Source organism: Polyergus mexicanus, unplaced genomic scaffold (assembly GCF_030449975.1).
Source record: "Polyergus mexicanus isolate NDT 795.1 unplaced genomic scaffold, iyPolMexi1.0 SCAF_1, whole genome shotgun sequence".
NCBI lineage: Eukaryota > Metazoa > Arthropoda > Insecta > Hymenoptera > Formicidae > Polyergus > Polyergus mexicanus.
In genome coordinates, this window is record NW_027223321.1 from 5,683,596 (window position 1) to 5,695,146 (window position 11,551).

Genomic DNA, 11,551 nt, shown 5'->3' on the forward strand with positions numbered 1-11,551 from the left:
TTTAGATTAGCGATATGAATATATAAGGATTTGGTTTAAGATTTCGACGTTTTATTGAAATTTTATGAAAACGAATTTTAAATATGTAAAATGTGTGAGATTCATTTGTAGTATATGTCAAATTGCAGTATCAAGCTTGATAATTATTTATATCGGGATTCATATTGCCCTCGATAAAATATCACAAAATTGACTTCTGCCAGAAAAGAAGATCATCTCATTCGCTTTAGAAGAGAACTGGAAATTCTTACAATTCGATTTTTTGTGCTAATCATACTTTAGTCTAAATGATTACTTACGTATTTTAATTATTTTGGATCATTAGACTTCCATCGGTTACTTAAGTCACCGAGTCGAAAAGAGGAGCTTTTCTTTTATGAATCTCAAACTCGAGAAAATCGAAGAAAAAAAGCCATAAGAATCTATCATTTGCATTCTCTTCATGAAAAAAGTCCTTTTACCTGAGCATTCATAATGATCTTTGAAATCGTAATCACGATCCTCGAGATCCAGCGGTCTTTGAGATCATAATCAGATGATTAGATTCATTTCTTCGCGAGGCTCACTATGTCCTAGAACAAATGGCCAATTTCTACTGGAGATCCTTTCGAGTTCTCCTTCTAAGAGCTTCAACAGATCATCGAAATATCGCAGCTCATGAATATCTTTTACCAGCTTCCTTGTATCATTCGACAAATCAATCGCTTTTTTTTCGTCGCACTGTCAATGTAAAATTCGCAGATATGTAAAGACTATAGTTATATGTATAAGCTACTAGATTTTAGTCAGTCATAGAATTAGAGAAATCTCGAGATATCATTAAAATACATTTTTCTTCTGTATTTAAATTCAAGTGCACATAGTCTTGCGTAGAATTTTAATTATAAAAGTATATACTTGAAAAATTGCAATCTCTGTTGAATAACTCTTCAAAAAATTTCGCTGATTATTCGTATTCATTAAAAATCTAGAACTAATCAATTCTTACTAATAATTTCATGTTGATGAAAGAGCGAGATACTTACTTGAAAGTTTGTATGTAAACCGTATATATTTCTATGTATCTCTTTATTGCCGAGCTGCAGCCGTTCTATTTTATCGCGAAGATGGCGTATCCAATTATTCGAATCGGAAACTGTTGGCGGTACTTCAGCGTCCGTTTCTATGGCCAGAGCCAATCTGGTTAACCGATCGTGAGAGGATGTGCCATCGCAGAAGGAATCCTCTTCTTCCAGGAAAATCCTTGCTTCTTCGGGATCGCTTCGAAGATTTTCAAGGATAGATGTTACTTCGTTGATGGCGATATCTCGATCCTGCGGTTTAATTTATTTCGCTTTAATCTGTGTGATAATTTAGGCAAATCAACCTATTCCAATCGATTCGAAAAGATAATTTCCAAAATTCCTCTTTTACATTATTTCAATAATTCATAAGTTATATTCGAAAATTGACCTTTAGTCGAAGAGTCCAATAACTTTCAATTTTACCACAATTCGGAGCTTTGATATAACGCGAAAGAGCATTACATTTCCAAAACTGCTGATACAATTTCTCGACGCGATCGCCAGCTCATCGCAGAGACACATCGGAGTGCTTCGCGAATCGCTCTGCGTTTCCAAGCTCCAATCGGTGCTCTGTATACCGGAAGTGTCTTCGAGGGAGAGTGGCCGGCTGATCGAATCCTTGTTGTCTCCGATGGAAATCAATCTGTCATAGCTTGACCTGCTGCTGCTGATCGTTCCCGTGTTTCGCACGCTGCTGTCTCGATTAGCTGGATGATCATCACTCGATCTTATCAATGCGTTAAAATTGCCCTTAACCCGTGGCTCGCGTTCGAAAGTGGACGAGGAAATCGCGTGTGTCCTTGCACCCGTGACTGGTAAGTTCAAAAGCGTCCTTAGTTGCGTTGCACCTGTGTTCGTGATTTTGTATATATTTCTTGCCGATTGTATTTACTAAGCTCTAATAAAGAACACTAGATTTAAAAAAAAAAAAAAAAAATTAAGGCAATATCAGGAGTTCGGGTTAAATAAAGTATTGATCTTTTTGCAAGTCTAGAAATCGAATTACACTGTAAATAAGTTTAAAAGGAACTGATTCTGATTAACGTTTCTCTCTTGATTTTTATATTGATTATATTTAATTTTGTTTCGAGAGACTTTCGCAGAGACTTTACTCTTAATATAAGTATATTCTATTACACATAATGTGTTATTCGAGATATTAAAAATAGTAAAATTTATCGCTATATTTAAATTATAAAATAATTTTGTTCGTCTGACGGGGAAAATGTCGATCGAGCTCGAATTCGCATCATCGCTCAAGTCTCGGAGAGCTACTTCCATTAACTTTCTTCAGCTATTGCTCTGACAGACTCAATCGAGTCTCACCTTAAGATCGAAGCTCGAGCGCAACAATGCCAGCAGCAGAGTTTTGCAGTCTCACGCTACTCGGCATCTTTCGCAGGCGTACAAAGCTACCGCGGGAACGTTGGAAATGAAGTAAATCTGATACGTCAAGCAACTCGATTCCGCGCATTGGTAAACCGCGTAACTTTATTTAGGTCAGGTGCCGGCTTCGCTCGGAGCACCACAGTTCAAGGGACAAGCGTGTTTCTATCGGCACTTCCTTCGGGCGATTCCAACAAAAAGAGAATGAGAAAAAGAGAAGAGAATTTTGTTAGATTCTACACGTACCGATTTGCTTGGAATCGATGAGACAGTCCAACTGTTCTCGGCAACGGCGAGACTTTCGTTCTCTACTCTCGTTCTCCGGCTTAAGTCTCGCTTGTGAGAAGATAAAACGACGAGGAGACGGTACGAGTATTCGGTATTCTTGAGATCGGATCAGTCTTTCCGGAGTGTAGCAAATGGCTTTGAATTCCTCCCTTATGTTGTCCCGATTGTCGTCTTCAGCCATGGACCAACTATTCTGCATATCGGCGAAATTATTCTATTAATCTTGCATCTATTATCCGGATTTCAAATTTTTTTCTTCGACTTAGGTAACAGTTTATAGTCATAAAAATAAGGTGCACTTGGTTGGAATGCGAAATTCGAATTTTTTATGACTGTCCAATCGCTTACAATCGGTGCCGCAGGTAGGCTCCGAGCGGTTTGGAGTAGGGGATTCATCAGGTAAGAAAGGACTCTTTGAAAAGGGAGCAAACGATTTTTATTGGTGCATATGGATGTTAGTGGTAGAAGCTGACATGGACTTAGAAGGACAGCTGTAGGCTGCAGGAATTGCAGATTAAAGATAATTTTGTAATTTTATATACAAAATATCACTATATGCAAAACTTTAAACGCGTTTTTCTCGAAATGACTTTTTTGAAATTGGCATGCAGCCTAACTTCCACAATTTTTATCGGATTGATTTGAAATTTTGAGAGGATTTTTGTAAATCAATTATCTAAAGAAATATGTAGGGGTTTTGCAAAATAATAAAAATTGTTTTTTTTTTAAGGTTATTTTTATAGCAAATTTTCAGGTGAAAAATGATGACATTTTTTTTTTTCAAACGTTCACCATTTTCATAAAAATTGATATTTCGTGAAACCCCTACATATTTCTTTAGTAAATATCATATAATCAGAAAATAAAAATTTTTGGTTTTTTTGTTCTAGGTCCAACTGTGACGGAGAAATTTTGCACGGCGATTTGACCCTCGGCAAAAAATCGTCTCCGAAGATCCGCCATAATGACGTCCTTTTATTCTTTTTATTAAAACTATAAATAAAAATTCATTTTATGTATTTTAAAATATGTAGAATAAATACCTTTTTATAGATTTTTAATTGCTGTTACCGTTTTCTCAAAAAAAAAAAAAAAAAGCCTTCTTTTCATGGTTGGAAGTGATGTTAGGCTTTAAGACTTTTATAATTATATGAAATATTTCACGATTAATTCAAACATAAATAAAAAAAATTTTATACTTGTATATATAAAAAACAAAATATATAAAGATATTCCTGTATATTGTATATAAATATATAAATTAATTTGTGGTAAAACAATTAGTCTTTGTTTAAATAATGAATGGTGTAGTATATCGTTTGCAAATAATATCGATCGCTACATACTTATTTACTTAGTTCTAATTAACTGGAATAGTCTTGCGGTCCGATAATTGGATTGGACGCAATTCCGCAAAAGCGTAATACATTGATGGGCAAAAAATAGAAGATAAAAAGAGACGTAAAAATCATTAAAAACCATATTTGCTGGATGGAGAAAATTATAGAAGTGCAATCACGTGTGCATATAGAGATTGTTTGAGTGCTATAAATAAACTAAATACCCCATTGGAAAAGAATTGCGACAAGTGAAAAATTAATAAATGCGCTAGTATTTTAGATTCGGTATTTAACAATAATGATAGCGCAATTGCAAATACGATAATAACAGCAATCATGTCTTCGCGCATACCATATATAACGTGTAGATTTAAATATTTAAAATAAATATGATCCCCGCTTACCGCTTCCTTGGCGTCCTTTTCAATCGAATCGACATGCAGATCGTCCCGTGTGAACGAGCTGAGCTCGATTTTCTCCGAGGAGATCCCGCTCTCCTGCTCCTGTCTCAAGACATCCTGCGCGAAGCTGCGGCTGTCCGCCGAATCCTCCGAATCGACGCAGCAAGACGTCATCGGTCCGGATGATCGATGATCCTTGCCGCGTTGCAACGCCGCGATTTTCCGATCGTTCAGCCACCAGCCAAAATTCTCCTCCTCGTTGGACGACGACGACGAGTCGTATTTTGCGGCGGCTGCTTTTCCTCTTCCGTCCAGATAAAACATCGCCCGGTGATCCTCGACGTTTTCCAATCGACGTGGAGCGCGTATAGATTTTATCACGTCGAAAACTCCGTCTGCGAGAGAAACGACCGATTGACGCGCGGATGAAATCGAGTTTCGCGTAATTCTCGCAAACACCTGACGCACGCTCGTATTTCGATTCGCGGACGATGAATTCTGTAGAAAATTCCGTGATTTGTCAGAATAAATTGTATTTGCCTCGATTTGTCAAAAATCTTGCGCGTTTTTCGATTCTTCGATGATAAATGCGAAATATGCTATGAATGGAGGGGGTCGCTATAAAATCGAAGTGAAGTGTTTATGCATCAGGTTATGTAAATCGTGAAAAGCAACGAGAAGTGTACGTCTCTTTACAATTCGAAAGTCACACAAGCCTTTCGCAATTATCTTTGCTTATCCCCTTCGACATCGCTATGTTAAGTATGCACTTAATATGTTACGCTGAACAAAAAATATATGAAATTTCCGTCCGTCTGAAATTTCGCGTGTAATGCAATTTTGCAAAATTCCGAAATACAGTAACTAACTTATGTATTTAATTTAATTTAATAGAGTAATTAATAATATAACTTCACCTTTACAAGAGTAATGAAAAGTAAGAGATATTATTTGAAAATTGTTCGTTTTACTCATTAATTTTTATATAAAAATAATATCATTTTATTCGTAAAACATATATATTTAGCTATATTTTATCCATTACAAAATCCTTTTTTTCTTTTAAGCAAAAGTTTATTAGCCATTTAAAGTTACTTAGTTTCTCGTATACTCCTCACAAATTTTTTCATTTCAATATAACAAGAAATGTATAAAAAAAAATATACGAAATAATCATTATGAGATAGATGTTCATCTCGATATCACTCTCTTTATTAGTTCCATCCATTGTGATGATTATTGATAGGATCAATCTCTAACGAAATTATTTGACGAGTATAATATTCGATATCCTCGTGATGATCCACGTTCGTCGACAAATCACTAAACGATCGCGACTGGCTGGACAAATCGAGTCGCGAATTTCTGCGCTCGATGAAAAAAAAAGAAAAAAACAAAGAAAAAAATCACGAAATTTTCATCACATCGCACGCAATTACATCTCCCGGAACAAGAGAGTGTTTTTCGAATCGCACTCGAGGATCGCGCGTCATATTCTGCTGCTGATCGGAAGATCGGGACCGTCCTATGCCGATTGACCGTTCTAGGATTGCCGTCATTACGTCGGACTTCGACTGTCCGATGATCCATGTGGTCGCCCATTTCCTCGACCACCGGGTCGTCATGGTGACTAATTTAATAATCCGTCATTTCCCGCGTCGCTCCGCGTTGCACCTACATATACCGGCTGCGTCGATACACGAGTTTCGTTGCGGCTTCTGCGGTCCTTTCTTTTTTCCCCTCTTCCTCTCTTTTCCCCTCGCGTGTTTCAAAGATCGGGCGTGTAATTGTTCGTGGATCCCTCTTCGTCTCTACATTTCGATTTTATCCGCGGCGAGATCGCACGTCAATTACAAAATCCGATTAACAAAAACTTCAATAGCGCACAGCTGCGATTCAATACGAATCGTCGGTGAAAAAGATCCTCCCCTTTTTATCGCGGCTCGTAGAGAAAAATGTTGCGTTTGCATTTTGAAAATCAGCGGGTGATGGCTCGCTAAAATAATTCTCTTCGAGTAAAACTCACGCAAACGCAGTGAAAAAGGAATGAGTGACGTATTTTCGACGAATTACACGAAAAGCGCTTACGTTTCTAAGCTAAATGAATAAGAAAATCTGCGGTTGCATAAACAGTCCGGATTAGATAAATTTAAAGGCTCACTCTTCTTTTTTGAACTGCGTGTAATATATAAATTACGATATATAAAAGAATTGATTTTTAATGTAATTTTTTATTTTATATGTATATTAGGTATACAACTTTGCTTCCGCCGTTTTCCTATAGATGGCTTTAGCGGTGAGTAGTGGTCGAAATAAATAGATCATAGACGTCATGCAATAAACTTGGGCATCCGTCAACATAACCCCATAGAAACATTAGTCGATTTGTGTCTGCATCATAAAGTTATTCTCGATTGAAAATGTCAGTTTACGAGCCAAATTCTCGTCATTTGCGGGAGGTTTTAATTTTCTGCTTCAATATGAAGAAATCTGCGGCTGAGGCTCATCGAATGCTCTCAAATACTTATGGTGAAGCCGCTATTAGTGAAAGAACGTGTCGTGAGTGGTTTCAACGCTTCAAGAACGGTGATTTTCACGTCGAAGCGCGGCATAGCGGTGGAAGAGAGAAGGTTTTCGAAGATGCAGAATTGGAGGCATTACTTGAATGAAGACTCGAATCAAAGTCAAAAAGAATTGGCACGTTCATTGGGAGTGACTCAACAAGCAATTTCAAAACGCCTCAAAGACATATAACCAATTTTTTACAATAAAGCCTCGAATTTCGGAAAAAAACCGGCGGAAGCAAAGTTGTACACCTAATATATATGTATCGAAAAAAGTTTAATTTAAATTAATTCTACAATAATTAATTTTAATTAGTTCAATTTTTCATCAGCTATCAATTTCTTACACGGTTAAAAATAAATATTATTATGCAAGAGCACACTGTTATTCGCAGCTCGCACACTGTAGGCCTTAATCAAAACCATATATGATTCATCGCTCTTCGGTCTCTTTAGAAACGTTGATTTAAGCTTAACCAAGTGTTATCGCCCTACACGTTATCCCGAAATATCGCCCTTTTTATCGATCTTACACATCATTATTTATTGAGTGCCATTTGACAATTTACGCGATGAGTGTACACGCGACCGCGACGATTCCCGCCGACTGACGCGAAATGTGTCCGCAGGTCCTGTATTCATGATAACTCGTTGACCCGTGTGTATGTCGTGATAATTTCAACCATGTCGAGTATCAACTCTTCAATGTATAATGACACGTCGCCACGATGTTGCTAAATAGATAAAAGCAGAGAGGCTCGTATATACAGATAATTGCGATCAAAACACGCGAATTAATTCGCAACAATTATTATCGACAAATATCTGTAAGAGAGAAATTTTTAAAGAGTCGCGAAGTTGACATGTAAAACGTGTATTTCTTAGAATAGAATTGGCACGATTTTTTTCCCATTCGAAATTATTAACGATTAATCTGAAAATTTCTAATAATATAAAACACGCCAGGCACATTTTTTAAAATGTCAAAAAATAGTATTTGTATTTCGAGTAGAAACGAGAATAATTTTCTGCGAAAATTTAAATGCAAAAACCTAAGTCACTTCATGTAATTTGTTATTTAAAATACTATACGAATGTGGAGAGTCACTGCAATTATTAATAAAGCATCCTCCTTAAAAACGCTAAGAGATTTCTCTCTTCCGATAATATTCGAAATATGAGATGTCTCAGGTTCTCTTGATACCTAATCAAACAACAGTGTAGAAGATATCTGAGAGATTAAACGTCTCGATTAGTTTGGATTGCCCGGATTAGCCGTCACACAAACGCACTTGTCATTCGCGCCGAACACGAACAAGGCTCGCAGGGGACTCGCGATTAAGTACGGGGCGTGTACATTGCGTTACATCACGGTTTGCTTGTCACTGATTAATGACGAGGACAGCACGCAACGTAAATATTTGATCATTCTAATTCGCCGAATATTAATTCAATCGACGAAGAGAAGAAGTCAATCATCGCACTCCCCGATTACCTTAGAATTCTCCTACTCGAAAGAAGGCAACAAGCGATTGATTATTTTCTTTCGCTATCATTAATTGATTTCGACTAATCGATCAACAATTTCTCGACAATATCTCTCTTTCGCTCTTTTGTTCACACGAAACTAGATCGTATTTCTGGGAAGCGCAACATGATCGCTAATCGTCGAGAGGGACAATTCACTATTATGGTCGGAAAAAATGGGAAATTCGAGCTTGTAGTAACGGTGTTTGATTCCGGAATCGATAGACGTGAAATAATTTCAAATCATCGTTATATCAAAATAATTGATTCTGAAAAACTGGGAGTAGAGTTACGATATGGATATATATTTTTACAATGAAAAGTTTATACTAAAAGTTTTATCAAAAAAGTTTACACGAACAAGAGAGAGTACATTTTATCTTGCTACATATATTAGATTTCGAGATCAATGTGCGCATTTTTTTTCTTATAAAACTTGACGATTTATTACTTATATTTGAAAATTTTTAATTCGAATAAATAAGCTATTCCATGGCACCTTTAATATGTTCATATTTTTAATTGACATTAATATATTTTTTTATTTGTTTAATTTAATTCGTTTACCTTTTTGACCTATTTACCGTGCTGAAAAAATTAAATCCTCATAAGGTGACAGGTCGTACGTCATATCGTCAAGAGAATATACATCTCTTTGAAAGACAAGCGCGCCGATGACGCCATCGCTTTGCCATCGCGTGGCAGATTGTCTTGCAAACTGAACTGTTTTCCGACCAGTCAGCTTGTGGTCTAGGGGTACGATTAAGAGGGTACTAATCGATAGACATGTACGCGTAGGTATTCGAGACTACATGCTGATTTTCCTTTTTTCCGAGGGATTTTTACGGTCAAAGTTCAGCCGACGCGATAGCGAGCGATCGGCAAAAGAGGCGGATTTTCGGCTATATTTTCGGACGAATATTAATCGGAATGACGTCGACAGGCCTTGATCGAAGAAAAAAAATGATCGCGCATCAGCGATAACGTTATCGACGCGGCCGTACGTCGCTGCATCTCGCTATCAGGTGTAAAGGATGGCATCTCCGCGGCTGAGATCGAGTGTGATTGCCAGGCAAGATCTGTATTTTAATAGCTGAAAATTTTTCACAGACGCCTTTTGTGTAAAACGATATTAAAATTTAACGATAATGATATTTTAAATTATAAAAATGATTCAAATTTTTTGAAGGAAAAAATCTATTCCACATCAACCTAAATATTCTAAATCTATTCTAAATTTATTTTCCCATCTATCCTAAATCTATCGTACATGATAAAGTATGAAAAGTTAAATTATAAGGATATTTTATATACCAATGCTTAAAATTATGATAAATTTAAAGAGTGAATTAAAAAATTTCATGTTTCTAAAATAATAACGGAATAAAATATCTAAATCCGCGACTATTTTCAAACATTGAATATCTACTTTGTTTCTACTATTTCTACTTGAAGTTTACGTCCCGACATTATTGTACGACAAGACAAATATATTCTAGCATTTAATTCAATTAGAAGCTTGTTGCGGTAGCATATCTCAAATCAATTACACCCTGTATACAGTTCTCTAATCACTGTCACCTTGATTTATCAAAGAGAGATTGTTTATTTTTGCAGCGATAAGGTGTATCGGATCTCGGATACGATTGCGGATCTTTGCGCGAGCATGCACATTTAAACGCAATTGAAACGGGAAAGGAAAGAGAATCGAGTATTATTAAATTACACGGCAAAGAATTCTGAAATTACACCGATGTTGGACAACAACATCGACCACTTCTTGATACAATGTTTAAGTTCGCGAATTATTTTTCTTGATTAATCGGTCACTCGATAGCTTATTGCATATAGTTGTTCCGATTGGGTAATAGATATTTGATATAAAGAACAAAACTGGTTACGATTTATCAAACGCAGTTTAGATAGAGTCAGCTTGTAATTACGGAGATCGTTTTTTTTTTTTTTTTGAGATCAAATCGAATACATGAAAAAAATATACACGGAGAAAATTTTACAGTACAGATTATTTGAAAGATACAGTTCCTTCTACAACATTTATTGTAAAGCTGAGATATAAGGAATATTGGAATATTTATTATTATAAAAATTTTAAATTATGCAACCCCCAAAGATTATCAAAAACTAAATATTTTACGAGATATTTAATTTTTTATATCAAAATATGTCAGATTAAAATATAAAATAACTCAAAAAGTACTTGATAAAAAAATACTTTATTACAGTGTTTTGGAAAACTCTCGATGTTAGCTAATGGAATACTAAATAAAAAATGGGGGTTTCTATTTAAGATTTTAAAGTTGACCTTTACATGACCTTCAAATGATTTTCCAATGTCAAATCATTGTCACCATCTTATGGCCCCCTCGAAACCAAACAACTTTTGTCTGAAATATTTTTCTCTTCCGGGCTTGGTTTTTGAGATATTCGACTGGATGGATTAAAATGGGCCACCCAGTATATACACTTGATAATTTTAATTTACTTTTACTTTTTAAAATGTTTTAAACGTATACATCTAAGAAATGAATAAATGACGTTCGAATGACACGAATCGATCGAATTCTTATCGATATTCTGCCCGATTATAAATGACCGCTCTGGCTTCACATGTTCTTATATATAACCGTGATAGCAGTCTAGTGTCTTATATAAAAGTCTGTGATCTGAGTTTATTTATCCCATCGTCGCGTGTTAAAATCTCGAAAAAGATTCCCTCAGATTTCTTGCTAATGGACATGCGTGTTTCTAATTTTCCCTTTCTGTACAAACATCCCGATCTATCCATTTTTTTCCCCTCGCGTTCGAAAGATTCACGTTTAAATGGTTTCGCGCGGCTCTCTCGCGTTTCAAATATCGAAATTTGAATAGACGCGGTGCATGCACAGCGAGATGGCGCTAGCGCACTTCGGCGTGGCAAGTTGTTCGACGCGAGGGTGGCGATGGGTGTTCGTCGGCGGCGG